Raw genomic sequence first — 14,644 nt, 5'->3', positions numbered from 1 at the left:
CTGAAAAAAAATATTTCCTTTAAATGGCGAACAAAGGGTCGTCACGGCAACAGACAGAGACACGTGGACATGGGCCGTAAAAAAGTATTTTAATAGGTCTTGAAACTACAATGACCAACATGAAAAGAACTGGACATGTTTTGGAAAAACGAGTGACTTTCTATCGCCATTAGTTGGCGCTGTAGGGTTGATGCAAATGACCCCTACAAGGCCCTTCAGAGTATGACTCTAAACAAGCACGGGAAGTTTGGCGCAGATATCTTGTATATCTGCCGAGTTATGACTGTTCAAAGTTTTTGGAGAGAAAAATTGTTGACAGTCATTTTCACTTTCCTGTTTGGACCCCTCCGCTTCAACGAAACTTCAATATTTTTCATCAGGCACCTGAAGACAGGTCTTAAGGTTTCCCTTATGCAGGTTTGAGGTAGATTGATTTTTTCCCTTTAGAGGAGGAGTGTGTCCTGTAAAAAGGGCATTTCCTGTTCCCACTAGGAGGCGCCAGGACAAATGGTAAATTTTCAATCCAGTCCTGCTCAGGCTGGTATACCTCACACACATGCCAGATTTAAAATAGATTTAACGTTGTATGAGGGTGTTATCAGTCATTTTCCGAATTCGGTGTTTTGGCGAAAAAATGGAAGAATTTGGCGCCCCGCCCAGGTCAGGCCCGTGAATGAAAACACACCATTTTTATAACTTAAGATTTCATATGCCTCATGAACAGTCTCGCTAATTTTGAGAATGATCAAACTAATTCCCTAAGTGCCAAGGTGTAAAATGTGCACACTGTAAATCGATAAAAAGTTCACATTCAATCCAAAATACCCGATTTCCTGTAGGATTTGGAATGTGTGTGCAAGAGACTTTTTGGAGCAGTTTTGCACAAAGTTTTGACTCTCCAAATTTCATCACTCTATGTTAGAAAAACCTAAATGGAGAGGCCTTTTTGAAAATTTCAAGGGGGCGCCACTGAGCCATTTTGTTAAATTTTTTCGTAACGTTGCAAGGTTATCGAACGTTATCCAAAGCCGCATGTATGTGCAAATTTTGGTGAGTTTTTATGCATATTCAAGCCTCCAAATGTAAACTCTTACTGTGAACCCATGAAAATTTCACATTCGACCCAAAATACCCGATTTCCTGTTGGATTTGGAATATGGGTGCAAGAGACTTTTTGGAGCAGTTTTGCATAAGGTATCTACTCCCCAAATTTCCTTGCTCTATGTTGAAAAAACCCAATAGGAAAGGCCTTTTTTAAAACTTCTTTCTGTCGCCACTAGTTGGCACTGTAGAGTTGATGCAAATGACCCCTACAAGAACCTTCAGGGTATGACTCTCAACAAACACGGAAAGTTTGGCGCAGATATGTTGCATATCTGCCGAGTTATGACTGTTCAAAGTTTTTGGCGAGACAAATTGTTGACGGTCATTTTCACTTCCAGTTTGGACCTCTCCGCTTCAACGAAACCTCAATATTTTTCATCAGGGACCTGAACACATGTCTTGAGGCTCCCCTGAAACAGGTTTGAGGTCAATAGATTTTTTTCCCTTGGAGGAGGAGCCTGTCTCGTAAAGAAGGCCATTTCCTGTTTCCACTAGGGGGCGCCAGGCCTAATGGGTAATATTTCAATGCAGTCGTGTTCAGGCTGGGATATCTCATATACATGCTAGAAATGAAAAAGATTGAACGTTGTATCACCGAGTTTTTAATCATATTCTGAATTTGGTATTTTGCCCAAAAATGGCCGACTTTGGGACCACGCCCAGGTCAGACCCTTGAGTGAAAACTCACCATTTTGAAAACTTAAGATCTCATATGTCTCCTGAATAGTCTGACCAATTTTGAAGACGATCCAACTATTTTCTTCAGCGACAAGGTCTCAAATGTAAATCGATAAAATTTCACATTTGATCCAAAATTTCCGGCTTCCTGTTGGGTTTGGAATATTGGTGCAAGAGACTTTTTGGAGCAGTTTTACACAATGTATCGACTCACCAAATTTCATCATTCTACGTTGAAAAAACCTAATAGGACAGGCCTTTTTGAAAATTTCAAGGGGGCGCCACTGAGCGATTTTGTTAAATTTTTTTGTAGATTATCAAAATTTACACAAAGTTGCATGTATGTGCAAATTTTGGTGAGTTTTCGTGCATGTTCAGGCCTCCAAACGTAAACTCCAACTGTGAACCGAAAAAATTTCACATTTGATCCAAAATATCCGATTTCCTGTCAGATTTGGAATATGGGTGCAAGAGGCTTTTTTGAACAGTTAGGCATAAGGTATCTACTCCCCAAATTTCATCGCTCTACGTTGAAAACCTGAGAGGAAAGGCCTTTTTGAAAATTTTAAGGGTCAAGGGGGCGCCACTGAGCCATTTTTTGAAATTTTTTCAAAACGACGCTAGATTATCAAATTTTACGCGAATCTGCACGTATGTGCAAATTTTGGTGACTTTTCGTGCATGTTCAGGCCTCCAAATTGGCCATTTTCATTTGCCATGAAGAAAGAATAATAATAATAATAATAATAATAATAACTAGGCCTGCAAGCAGGACTGAACGGGCCCTCGCAATCTAGCGCAACTCGGACGTCACGCAACTCGGACTGTGTGCAGGTCAGGGTGGTGGCAGATCCTCCTCTCTAATCATCTCATTAGAACCTAACATGCTCGAAAGTCGCCTAATTACATTCCCACACCCAAGAGATAAAAACCCCTATTGGAGAGAGTACTACAAAAAAGGAGCCACTACTGAGCTGTGCAGCCAAGCCCTTATTCAAAACCAAAATTAATCTTCTAACTTGGCCAATTCGACCAAGTGTGCCAAATATTGTGGCTCTATAAGCTGCCTGAGTCTCTGAAAAAAAATATTTCCTTTAAATGGCGGACAAAGGGTCGTCACGGCAACAGACAGAGACACGTGGACATGGGCCGTAAAAAAGTATTTTAATAGGTCTTGAAACTACAATGACCAACATGAAAAGAACTGGACATGTTTTGGAAAAACGAGTGACTTCCTATCGCCACGAGTTGGCGCTGTAGGGTTGATGCAAATGACCCCTACAAGTTCCTTCAGGGTATGACTCTCAACAAGCACGGGAAGTTTGGCGCAGATATGTTCTATATCTGCCGAGTTATGATTGTTCAAAGTTTTTGGAGAGAAAAATTGTTGACAGTCATTTTCACTTTCCTGTTTGGACCCCTCCGCTTCAACGAAACTTCAATATTTTTCATCAGGCACCTGAAGACAGGTCTTAAGGCTTCCCTTATGCAGGTTTGAGGTAGATTGGTTTTTTCCCTTTAGAGGAGGAGTGTGTCCCGTAAAAAAGGGCATTTCCTGTTTCCACTAGGAGGCGCCAGGCACAAATGGTAAATTTTCAATCCAGTCCTGCTCAGGCTGGTATACCTCACACACATGCCAGATTTAAAATAGATTTAACATTGTATGAGGGTGTTATCAGTCATTTTCCGAATTTGGTGTTTTGGCGAAAAAATGGAAGAATTTGGCGCCCCGCCCAGGTCAGGCCCGTGAATGAAAACACACCATTTTTATAACTTAAGATTTCATATGCCTCATGAACAGTCTCGCCAATTTTGAGAATGATCAAACTAATTCCCTAGGTGCCAAGGTGTAAAATGTGCACACTGTAAATCGATAAAAAGTTCACATTCAATCCAAAATACCCGATTTCCTGTAGGATTTGGAATGTGTGTGCAAGAGACTTTTTGGAGCAGTTTTGCACAAAGTTTTGACTCTCCAAATTTCATCACTCTATGTTAGAAAAACCTAAATGGAGAGGCCTTTTTGAAAATTTCAAGGGGGCGCCACTGAGCCATTTTCTTAAATTGTTTCGTAACGTTGCAAGATTATTGAACGTTATCCAAAGCCGCATGTATGTGCAAATTTTGGTGAGTTTTTATGCATATTCAAGCCTCCAAATGTAAACTCTTACTGTGAACCCATGAAAATTTCACATTCGATCCAAAATACCCGATTTCCTGTTGGATTTGGAATATGGGTGCAAGAGACTTTTTGGAGCAGTTTTGCATAAGGTATCTACTCCCCAAATTTCCTTGCTCTATGTTGAAAAAACCCAATAGGAAAGGCCTTTTTTAAAACTTCTTTCTGTCGCCACTAGTTGGCACTGTAGAGTTGATGCAAATGACCCCTACAAGAACCTTCAGGGTATGACTCTCAACAAACACGGAAAGTTTGGCGCAGATATGTTGCATATCTGCCGAGTTATGACTGTTCAAAATTTTTGGCGAGACAAATTGTTGACGGTCATTTTCACTTCCAGTTTGGACCTCTCCGCTTCAACGAAACCTCAATATTTTTCATCAGGGACCTGAACACATGTCTTGAGGCTCCCCTGAAACAGGTTTGAGGTCAATAGATTTTTTTCCCTTGGAGGAGGAGCCTGTCTCGTAAAGAAGGCCATTTCCTGTTCCCACTAGGGGGCGCCAGGCCTAATGGGTAATATTTCAATGCAGTCGTGTTCAGGCTGGGATATCTCATATACATGCTAGAAATGAAAAAGATTGAACGTTGTATCACGGAGTTTTTAATCATTTTCTGAATTTGGTATTTTGCCCAAAAATGGCCGACTTTGGGACCACGCCCAGGTCAGACCCTTGAGTGAAAACTCACCATTTTGAAAACTTAAGATCTCATATGTCTCCTGAATAGTCTGACCAATTTTGAAGACTATCCAACTATTTTCTTCAGCGACAAGGTCTCAAATGTAAATCGATAAAATTTCACATTTGATCCAAAATTTCCGGCTTCCTGTTGGGTTTGGAATATGAGTGCAAGAGACTTTTTGGAGCAGTTTTGCACAATGTATCGACTTGCCAAATTTCATCGTTCTACGTTGAAAAAACCTAATAGGAAAGGCCTTTTTGAAAATTTCAAGGGGGCGCCACTGAGCCATTTTGTTAAATTTTTTTGTAGATTATCAAAATTTACGCAAAGTTGCATGTATGTGCAAATTTTGGTGAGTTTTCATGCATGTTCAGGCCTCCAAATGTAAACTCAAACTGTGAACCGATAAAAATTTCACATTTGATCCAAAATATCCGATTTCCTGTTGGATTTGGAATATGGGTGCAAGAGGCTTTTTTGAACAGTTAGGCATAAGGTATCTACTCCCCAAATTTCATTGCTCTACGTTGAAAACCTGAGAGGAGAGGCCTTTTTGAAAATTTTAAGGGTCAAGGGGGCGCCACTGAGCCATTTTTTGACATTTTTTCAAAACGACACAAGATTATCGAAATTTACGCAAAGCCGCACGTTTGTGCAAATTTTGGTGACTTTTCGTGCATGTTCAGGCCTCCAAATTGGCCATTTTCATTTGCCCTGAAAAAAGAATAATAATAATAACTAGGCCTGCAAGCAGGACTGAACGGGCCCTCGCAATCTAGCGCAACTCGGACGTCACGCAACTCGGACTGTGTGCAGGTCAGGGTGGTGGCAGATCCTCCTCTCTAATCATCTCATTAGAACCTAACATGCTCAAAAGTCGCCTATTTACATTCCCACACCAAAGAGATAAAAACCCTTATTGGAGAGAGTACTACAAAAAAGGAGCCACTACTGAGCTGTGCAGTCAAGCCCTTATTCAAAACCAAAATTAATCTTCTAACTGGGCCAATTCGACCAAGTGTGCCAAATATTGTGGCTCTATAAACTGCCTGAGTCTCTGAAAAAAAATATTTCCTTTAAATGGCGAACAAAGGGTCGTCATGGCAACAGACAGAGACACGTGGACATGGGCTGTAAATAAGTATTTTAATAGGTCTTGAAACTACAATGATCAAACTGAAAAGAACTGGACATGTATTGGAAAACCGAGTGACTTTCTATTGCCGCTAGTTGGCGCTGTAGGGTTGATGCAAATGACCCCTACAAGGCCCTTCAGGGTAAGACTCTCAACAAGCACGGGAAGTTTGGCGCAGATATGTTGTATATCTGCCGTGTTATGACTGTTCAAAGTTTTTGGAGAGAAAAATTGTTGACAGTCATTTTCACTTTCCTGTTTGGACCCCTCCGCTTCAACGAAACTTCAATATTTTTCATCAGGCACCTGAAGACAGGTCTTAAGGCTTCCCTTATGCAGGTTTGAGGTTGATTGATTTTTTTTTTTCCCTTAGAGGAGGAGTGTCTCCCGTAAAAAAGGGCATTTCCTGTTCCCACTAGGAGGCGCCAGGCACAAATGGTAAATTTTCAATCCAGTCCTGCTCAGGCTGGTATACCTCACACACATGGCAGATTTAAAATAGATTGAACGTTGTATGAGGGAGTTATCAGTCATTTTCCGAATTCGATGTTTTGGCGAAAAAATGGCCGACTTTGGCACCCCGCCCAGGTCAGGCCCGTGAATGAAAACACACCATTTTTATAACTTAAGATTTCATATGCCTCATGAACAGTCTCGCCAATTTTGAGAATGATCAAACTAATTCCCTAGGTGCCAAGGTGTAAAATGTGCACACTGTAAATCGATAAAAAATTCACATTCAATCCAAAATACCCGATTTCCTGTTGGGTTTGGAATACGCATGCAAGAGACTTTTTGGAGCAGTTTTGTACAAGGTATTGACTCTCCGAATTTCATCCCTCTACGTTGAAAAAACCTAAATGGAGAGGCCTTTTTGAAAATTTCAAGGGGGCGCCACTGAGCCATTTTGTTACATGTTTTCGTAACGTTGCAAGATTATTGAACGTTATGCAAAGCCGCATGTATGTCGAAATTTTTGTGAGTTTTCGTGCATGTTCAAGCCTCCAAATGTAAACTCCTACTGTGAACCGATAAAAATTTCACATTTGATCCAAATTACCCGATTTCCTGTTGGATTTGGAATATGGGTGCAAGAGACTTTTTGGAGCAGTTTTGCATAAGGTATCTACTCCCCAAATTTCCTTGCTCTATGTTGAAAAAACCCAATAGGAAAGGCCTTTTTTAAAACTTCTTTCTGTCGCCACTAGTTGGCACTGTAGAGTTGATGCAAATGACCCCTACAAGAACCTTCAGGGTATGACTCTCAACAAACACGGAAAGTTTGGCGCAGATATGTTGCATATCTGCCGAGTTATGACTGTTCAAAGTTTTTGGCGAGACAAATTGTTGACGGTCATTTTCACTTCCAGTTTGGACCTCTCCGCTTCAACGAAAACTCAATATTTTTCATCAGGCACCTGAACACATGTCTTGAGGCTCCCCTGAAACAGGTTTGAGGTCAATAGATTTTTTTCCCTTGGAGGAGGAGCCTGTCTCGTAAAGAAGGCCATTTCCTGTTTCCACTAGGGGCGCCAGGCCTAATGGGTAATATTTCAATGCAGTCGTGTTCAGGCTGGGATATCTCATAAACATGCTAGAAATGAAAAAGATTGAACGTTGGATCACGGAGTTTTTAATCATTTTCTGAATTTGGTATTTTGCCTAAAAATGGCCGACTTTGGGACCACGCCCAGGCCAGACCCTTGAATGAAAACACACCATTTTGAAAACTTAAGATCTCATAGGTCTCCTGAATAGTCTGACCAATTTTGAAGACGATCCAACTTTATCCTTCAGCGACAAGGTCTCAAATGTAAATCGATAAAATTTCGCATTTGACCCAAAATTTCCGGCTTCCTGTTGGGTTTGGAATATGGGTGCAAGAGACTTTTTGGAGCAGTTTTGTACAATGTATCGACTCACTAAATTTCATTGTTTTACGTTGAAAAAACCTAATAGGAAAGGCCTTTTTGAAAATTTCAAGGGGGCGCCACTGAGCCATTTTGTTAATTTTTTTTATAGATTATCAAAATCTACGCAAAGTTGAATGTATGTGCAAATTTTGGTGAGTTTTCATGCATGTTCAAGCCTCCAAACGTAAACTCCAACTGTGAACCGAAAAAATTTCACATTCAATCCAAAATACCCGATTTCCTGTTGGATTTGGAATATGGGTGCAAGAGGCTTTTTTGAACAGTTAGGCATAAGGTATCTACTCCCCAAATTTCATTGCTCTACGTTGAAAACCTGAGAGGAGAGGCCTTTTTGAAAATTTTAAGGGTCAAGGGGGCGCCACTGAGCCATTTTTTGACATTTTTTCAAAACGACGCAAGATTATCAAAATTTACGCGAATCTGCACGTATGTGCAAATTTTGGTGACTTTTCGTGCATGTTCAGGCCTCCAAATTGGCCATTTTCATTTGCCATGAAAAAAGAAGAATAATAATAATAATCCTTTGCATTACAATAGGGCCTTCGCACGTCTAGTGCTCGGGCCCTAATAATAATAATAATAATAATCCTTTGCAAAACAATAGGGCCTTCGCACGCTTAGTGCTCGGGCCCTAATAATAACTAGGCCTGCAAGCAGGACTGAACGGGCCCTCGCAATCTAGCGCAACTCGGACGTCACGCAACTCGGACTGTGTGCAGGTCAGGGTGGTGGCAGATCCTCCTCTCTAATCATCTCATTAGAACCTAACAAGCTCGAAAGTCGCCTCTTTACATTCCCACACCCAAGAGATAAAAACCCCTATTGGAGAGAGTACTACAAAAAAGGAGCCACTACTGAGCTGTGCAGCCAAGCCCTTATTCAAAACCAAATTAATCTTCTAACTGGGCCAATTCGACCAAGTGTGCCAACTATTGTGGCTCTATAAGCTCCCTGAGTCTCTGAAAAAAATATATTTCCTTTAAATGGCGAACAAAGGGTCGTCACGGCAACAGACAGAGACACGTGGACATGGGCCGTAAAAAAGTATTTTAATAGGTCTTGAAACTACAATGACCAACATGAAAAGAACTGGACATGTTTTGGAAAAACGAGTGACTTTCTATCGCCACTAGTTGGCGCTGTAGGGTTGATGCAAATGACCCCTACAAGGCCCTTCAGGGTATGACTCTCAACAAGCACGGGAAGTTTGGCGCAGATATCTTGTATATCTTCCGAGTTATGACTGTTCAAAGTTTTTGGAGAGAAAAATTGTTGACAGTCATTTTCACTTTCCTGTTTGGACCCCTCCGCTTCAACGAAACTTCAATATTTTTCATCAGGCACCTGAAGACAGGTCTTAAGGTTTCCCTTATGCAGGTTTGAGGTAGATTGATTTTTTCCCTTTAGAGGAGGAGTGTGTCCCGTAAAAAAGGGCATTTCCTGTTCCCACTAGGAGGCGCCAGGCACAAATGGTAAATTTTCAATCCAGTCCTGCTCAGGCTGGTATACCTCACACACATGCCAGATTTAAAATAGATTGAACGTTGTATGAGGGAGTTATCAGTCATTTTCCGAATTCGGTGTTTTGGCGAAAAAATGGAAGAATTTGGCGCCCCGCCCAGGTCAGGCCCGTGAATGAAAACACACCATTTTTATAACTTAAGATTTCATATGCCTCATGAACAGTCTCACCAATTTTGAGAATGATCAAACTAATTCCCTAGGTGCCAAGGTGTAAAATGTGCACACTGTAAATCGATAAAAAGTTCACATTCAATCCAAAATACCCGATTTCCTGTAGGATTTGGAATGTGTGTGCAAGAGACTTTTTGGAGCAGTTTTGCACAAAGTTTTGACTCTCCAAATTTCATCACTCTATGTTAGAAAAACCTAAATGGAGAGGCCTTTTTGAAAATTTCAAGGGGGCGCCACTGAGCCATTTTGTTAAATTGTTTCGTAACGTTGCAAGATTATCGAACGTTATCCAAAGCCGCATGTATGTGCAAATTTTGGTGAGTTTTTATGCATATTCAAGCCTCCAAATGTAAACTCTTACTGTGAACCCATGAAAATTTCACATTCGATCCAAAATACCCGATTTCCTGTTGGATTTGGAATATGGGTGCAAGAGACTTTTTGGAGCAGTTTTGCATAATGTATCTACTCCCCAAATTTCCTTGCTCTATGTTGAAAAAACCCAATAGGAAAGGCCTTTTTTAAAACTTCTTTCTGTCGCCACTAGTTGGCACTGTAGAGTTGATGCAAATGACCCCTACAAGAACCTTCAGGGTATGACTCTCAACAAACACGGAAAGTTTGGCGCAGATATGTTGCATATCTGCCGAGTTATGACTGTTCAAAATTTTTGGCGAGACAAATTGTTGACGGTCATTTTCACTTCCAGTTTGGACCTCTCCGCTTCAACGAAACCTCAATATTTTTCATCAGGGACCTGAACACATGTCTTGAGGCTCCCCTGAAACAGGTTTGAGGTCAATAGATTTTTTTCCCTTGGAGGAGGAGCCTGTCTCGTAAAGAAGGCCATTTCCTGTTCCCACTAGGGGGCGCCAGGCCTAATGGGTAATATTTCAATGCAGTCGTGTTCAGGCTGGGATATCTCATATACATGCTAGAAATGAAAAAGATTGAACGTTGTATCACGGAGTTTTTAATCATTTTCTGAATTTGGTATTTTGCCCAAAAATGGCCGACTTTGGGACCACGCCCAGGTCAGACCCTTGAGTGAAAACTCACCATTTTCAAAACTTAAGATCTCATATGTCTCCTGAATAGTCTGACCAATTTTGAAGACGATCCAACTATTTTCTTCAGCGACAAGGTCTCAAATGTAAATCGATAAAATTTCACATTTGATCCAAAATTTCCGGCTTCCTGTTGGGTTTGGAATATGGGTGCAAGAGACTTTTTGGAGCAGTTTTGCACAATGTATCGACTCGCCAAATTTCATCGTTCTACGTTGAAAAAACCTAATAGGAAAGGCCTTTTTGAAAATTTCAAGGGGGCGCCACTGAGCCATTTTGTTAAATTTTTTTGTAGATTATCAAAATTTACGTAAAGTTGCATGTATGTGCAAATTTTGGTGAGTTTTCGTGCATGTTCAGGCCTCCAAATGTAAACTCCAACTGTGAACCGATAAAAATTTCACATTTGATCCAAAATATCCGATTTCCTGTTGGATTTGGAATATGGGTGCAAGAGGCTTTTTTGAACAGTTAGGCATAAGGTATCTACTCCCCAAATTTCATTGCTCTACGTTGAAAACCTGAGAGGAGAGGCCTTTTTGAAAATTTTAAGGGTAAAGGGGGCGCCACTGAGCCATTTTTTGACATTTTTTCAAAACGACACAAGATTATCGAAATTTACGCAAAGCCGCACGTATGTGCAAATTTTGGTGACTTTTCGTGCATGTTCAGGCCTCCAAATTGGCCATTTTCATTTGCCCTGAAAAAAGAATAATAATAATAATAATAACTAGGCCTGCAAGCAGGACTGAACGGGCCCTCGCAATCTAGCGCAACTCGGACGTCACGCAACTCGGACTGTGTGCAGGTCAGGGTGGTGGCAGATCCTCCTCTCTAATCATCTCATTAGAACCTAACATGCTCGAAAGTCGCCTAATTACATTCCCACACCCAAGAGATAAAAACCCCTATTGGAGAGAGTACTACAAAAAAGGAGCCACTACTGAGCTGTGCAGCCAAGCCCTTATTCAAAACCAAAATTAATCTTCTAACTTGGCCAATTCGACCAAGTGTGCCAAATATTGTGGCTCTATAAGCTGCCTGAGTCTCTGAAAAAAAATATTTCCTTTAAATGGCGAACAAAGGGTCGTCATGGCAACAGACAGAGACACGTGGACATGGGCCGTAAAAAAGTATTTTAATAGGTCTTGAAACTACAATGACCAACATGAAAAGAACTGGACATGTTTTGGAAAAACGAGTGACTTCCTATCGCCACTAGTTGGCGCTGTAGGGTTGATGCAAATGACCCCTACAAGTTCCTTCAGGGTATGACTCTCAACAAGCACGGGAAGTTTGGCGCAGATATGTTCTATATCTGCCGAGTTATGATTGTTCAAAGTTTTTGGAGAGAAAAATTGTTGACAGTCATTTTCACTTTCCTGTTTGGACCCCTCCGCTTCAACGAAACTTCAATATTTTTCATCAGGCACCTGAAGACAGGTCTTAAGGCTTCCCTTATGCAGGTTTGAGGTAGATTGGTTTTTTCCCTTTAGAGGAGGAGTGTGTCCCGTAAAAAAGGGCATTTCCTGTTTCCACTAGGAGGCGCCAGGCACAAATGGTAAATTTTCAATCCAGTCCTGCTCAGGCTGGTATACCTCACACACATGCCAGATTTAAAATAGATTTAACATTGTATGAGGGTGTTATCAGTCATTTTCCGAATTTGGTGTTTTGGCGAAAAAATGGAAGAATTTGGCGCCCCGCCCAGGTCAGGCCCGTGAATGAAAACACACCATTTTTATAACTTAAGATTTCATATGCCTCATGAACAGTCTCGCCAATTTTGAGAATGATCAAACTAATTCCCTAGGTGCCAAGGTGTAAAATGTGCACACTGTAAATCGATAAAAAGTTCACATTCAATCCAAAATACCCGATTTCCTGTAGGATTTGGAATGTGTGTGCAAGAGACTTTTTGGAGCAGTTTTGCACAAAGTTTTGACTCTCCAAATTTCATCACTCTATGTTAGAAAAACCTAAATGGAGAGGCCTTTTTGAAAATTTCAAGGGGGCGCCACTGAGCCATTTTCTTAAATTGTTTCGTAACGTTGCAAGATTATCGAACGTTATCCAAAGCCGCATGTATGTGCAAATTTTGGTGAGTTTTTATGCATATTCAAGCCTCCAAATGTAAACTCTTACTGTGAACCCATGAAAATTTCACATTCGATCCAAAATACCCGATTTCCTGTTGGATTTGGAATATGGGTGCAAGAGACTTTTTGGAGCAGTTTTGCATAAGGTATCTACTCCCCAAATTTCCTTGCTCTATGTTGAAAAAACCCAATAGGAAAGGCCTTTTTTAAAACTTCTTTCTGTCGCCACTAGTTGGCACTGTAGAGTTGATGCAAATGACCCCTACAAGAACCTTCAGGGTATGACTCTCAACAAACACGGAAAGTTTGGCGCAGATATGTTGCATATCTGCCGAGTTATGACTGTTCAAAATTTTTGGCGAGACAAATTGTTGACGGTCATTTTCACTTCCAGTTTGGACCTCTCCGCTTCAACGAAACCTCAATATTTTTCATCAGGGACCTGAACACATGTCTTGAGGCTCCCCTGAAACAGGTTTGAGGTCAATAGATTTTTTTCCCTTGGAGGAGGAGCCTGTCTCGTAAAGAAGGCCATTTCCTGTTCCCACTAGGGGGCGCCAGGCCTAATGGGTAATATTTCAATGCAGTCGTGTTCAGGCTGGGATATCTCATATACATGCTAGAAATGAAAAAGATTGAACGTTGTATCACGGAGTTTTTAATCATTTTCTGAATTTGGTATTTTGCCCAAAAATGGCCGACTTTGGGACCACGCCCAGGTCAGACCCTTGAGTGAAAACTCCCCATTTTGAAAACTTAAGATCTCATATGTCTCCTGAATAGTCTGACCAATTTTGAAGACTATCCAACTATTTTCTTCAGCGACAAGGTCTCAAATGTAAATCGATAAAATTTCACATTTGATCCAAAATTTCCGGCTTCCTGTTGGGTTTGGAATATGGGTGCAAGAGACTTTTTGGAGCAGTTTTGCACAATGTATCGACTTGCCAAATTTCATCGTTCTACGTTGAAAAAACCTAATAGGAAAGGCCTTTTTGAAAATTTCAAGGGGGCGCCACTGAGCCATTTTGTTAAATTTTTTTGTAGATTATCAAAATTTACGCAAAGTTGCATGTATGTGCAAATTTTGGTGAGTTTTCGTGCATGTTCAGGCCTCCAAATGTAAACTCAAACTGTGAACCGATAAAAATTTCACATTTGATCCAAAATATCCGATTTCCTGTTGGATTTGGAATATGGGTGCAAGAGGCTTTTTTGAGCAGTTAGGCATAAGGTATCTACTCCCCAAATTTCATTGCTCTACGTTGAAAACCTGAGAGGAGAGGCCTTTTTGAAAATTTTAAGGGTCAAGGGGGCGCCACTGAGCCATTTTTTGACATTTTTTCAAAACGACACAAGATTATCGAAATTTACGCAAAGCCGCACGTTTGTGCAAATTTTGGTGACTTTTCGTGCATGTTCAGGCCTCCAAATTGGCCATTTTCATTTGCCCTGAAAAAAGAAGAATAATAATAATAATAATAATAATAATAATAATAATAATAATAATAATAATAATAATAATCCTTTGCAAAACAATAGGGCCTTCGCACGCTTAGTGCTCGGGCCCTAACTAGGCCTGCAAGCAGGACTGAACGGGCCCTCGCAATCTAGCGCAACTCGGACGTCACGCAACTCGGACTGTGTGCAGGTCAGGGTGGTGGCAGATCCTCCTCTCTAATCATCTCATTAGAACCTAACATGCTCGAAAGTCGCCTATTTACATTCCCACACCCAAGAGATAAAAACCCCTATTGGAGAGAGTACTACAAAAAAGGAGCCACTACTGAGCTGTGCAGCCAAGCCCTTATTCAAAACCAAAATTAATCTTCTAACTGGGCCAATTCGACCAAGTGTGCCAACTATTGTGGCTCTATAAGCTCCCTGAGTCTCTGAAAAAAAATATTTCCTTTAAATGGCGAACAAAGGGTCGTCACGGCAACAGACAGAGACACGTGGACATGGGCCGTAAAAAAAGTATTTTAATAGGTCTTGAAACTACAATGACCAACATGAAAAGAACTGGACATGTTTTGGAAAAACGAGTGACTTTCTATCGCCACTAGTTG

At 40.9% G+C, this 14,644-nt stretch overlaps 1 protein-coding gene across 2 annotated transcripts in view; it reads right to left on the bottom strand.

The window, feature by feature from the left end:
* mzt2b (mitotic spindle organizing protein 2B) overlaps nt 1-14,644 on the bottom strand; it is a 117,443-nt gene that overhangs the window by 45,169 nt on the left and 57,630 nt on the right. The window lies entirely within an intron of this gene.

This window comes from Corythoichthys intestinalis, chromosome 17, assembly GCF_030265065.1.
Source record: "Corythoichthys intestinalis isolate RoL2023-P3 chromosome 17, ASM3026506v1, whole genome shotgun sequence".
Taxonomy (NCBI): Eukaryota; Metazoa; Chordata; class Actinopteri; order Syngnathiformes; family Syngnathidae; genus Corythoichthys; species Corythoichthys intestinalis.
The sequence above is the reverse complement of the archived record's forward strand: the minus strand, read 5'-3'. Positions and strand labels throughout refer to the sequence as shown.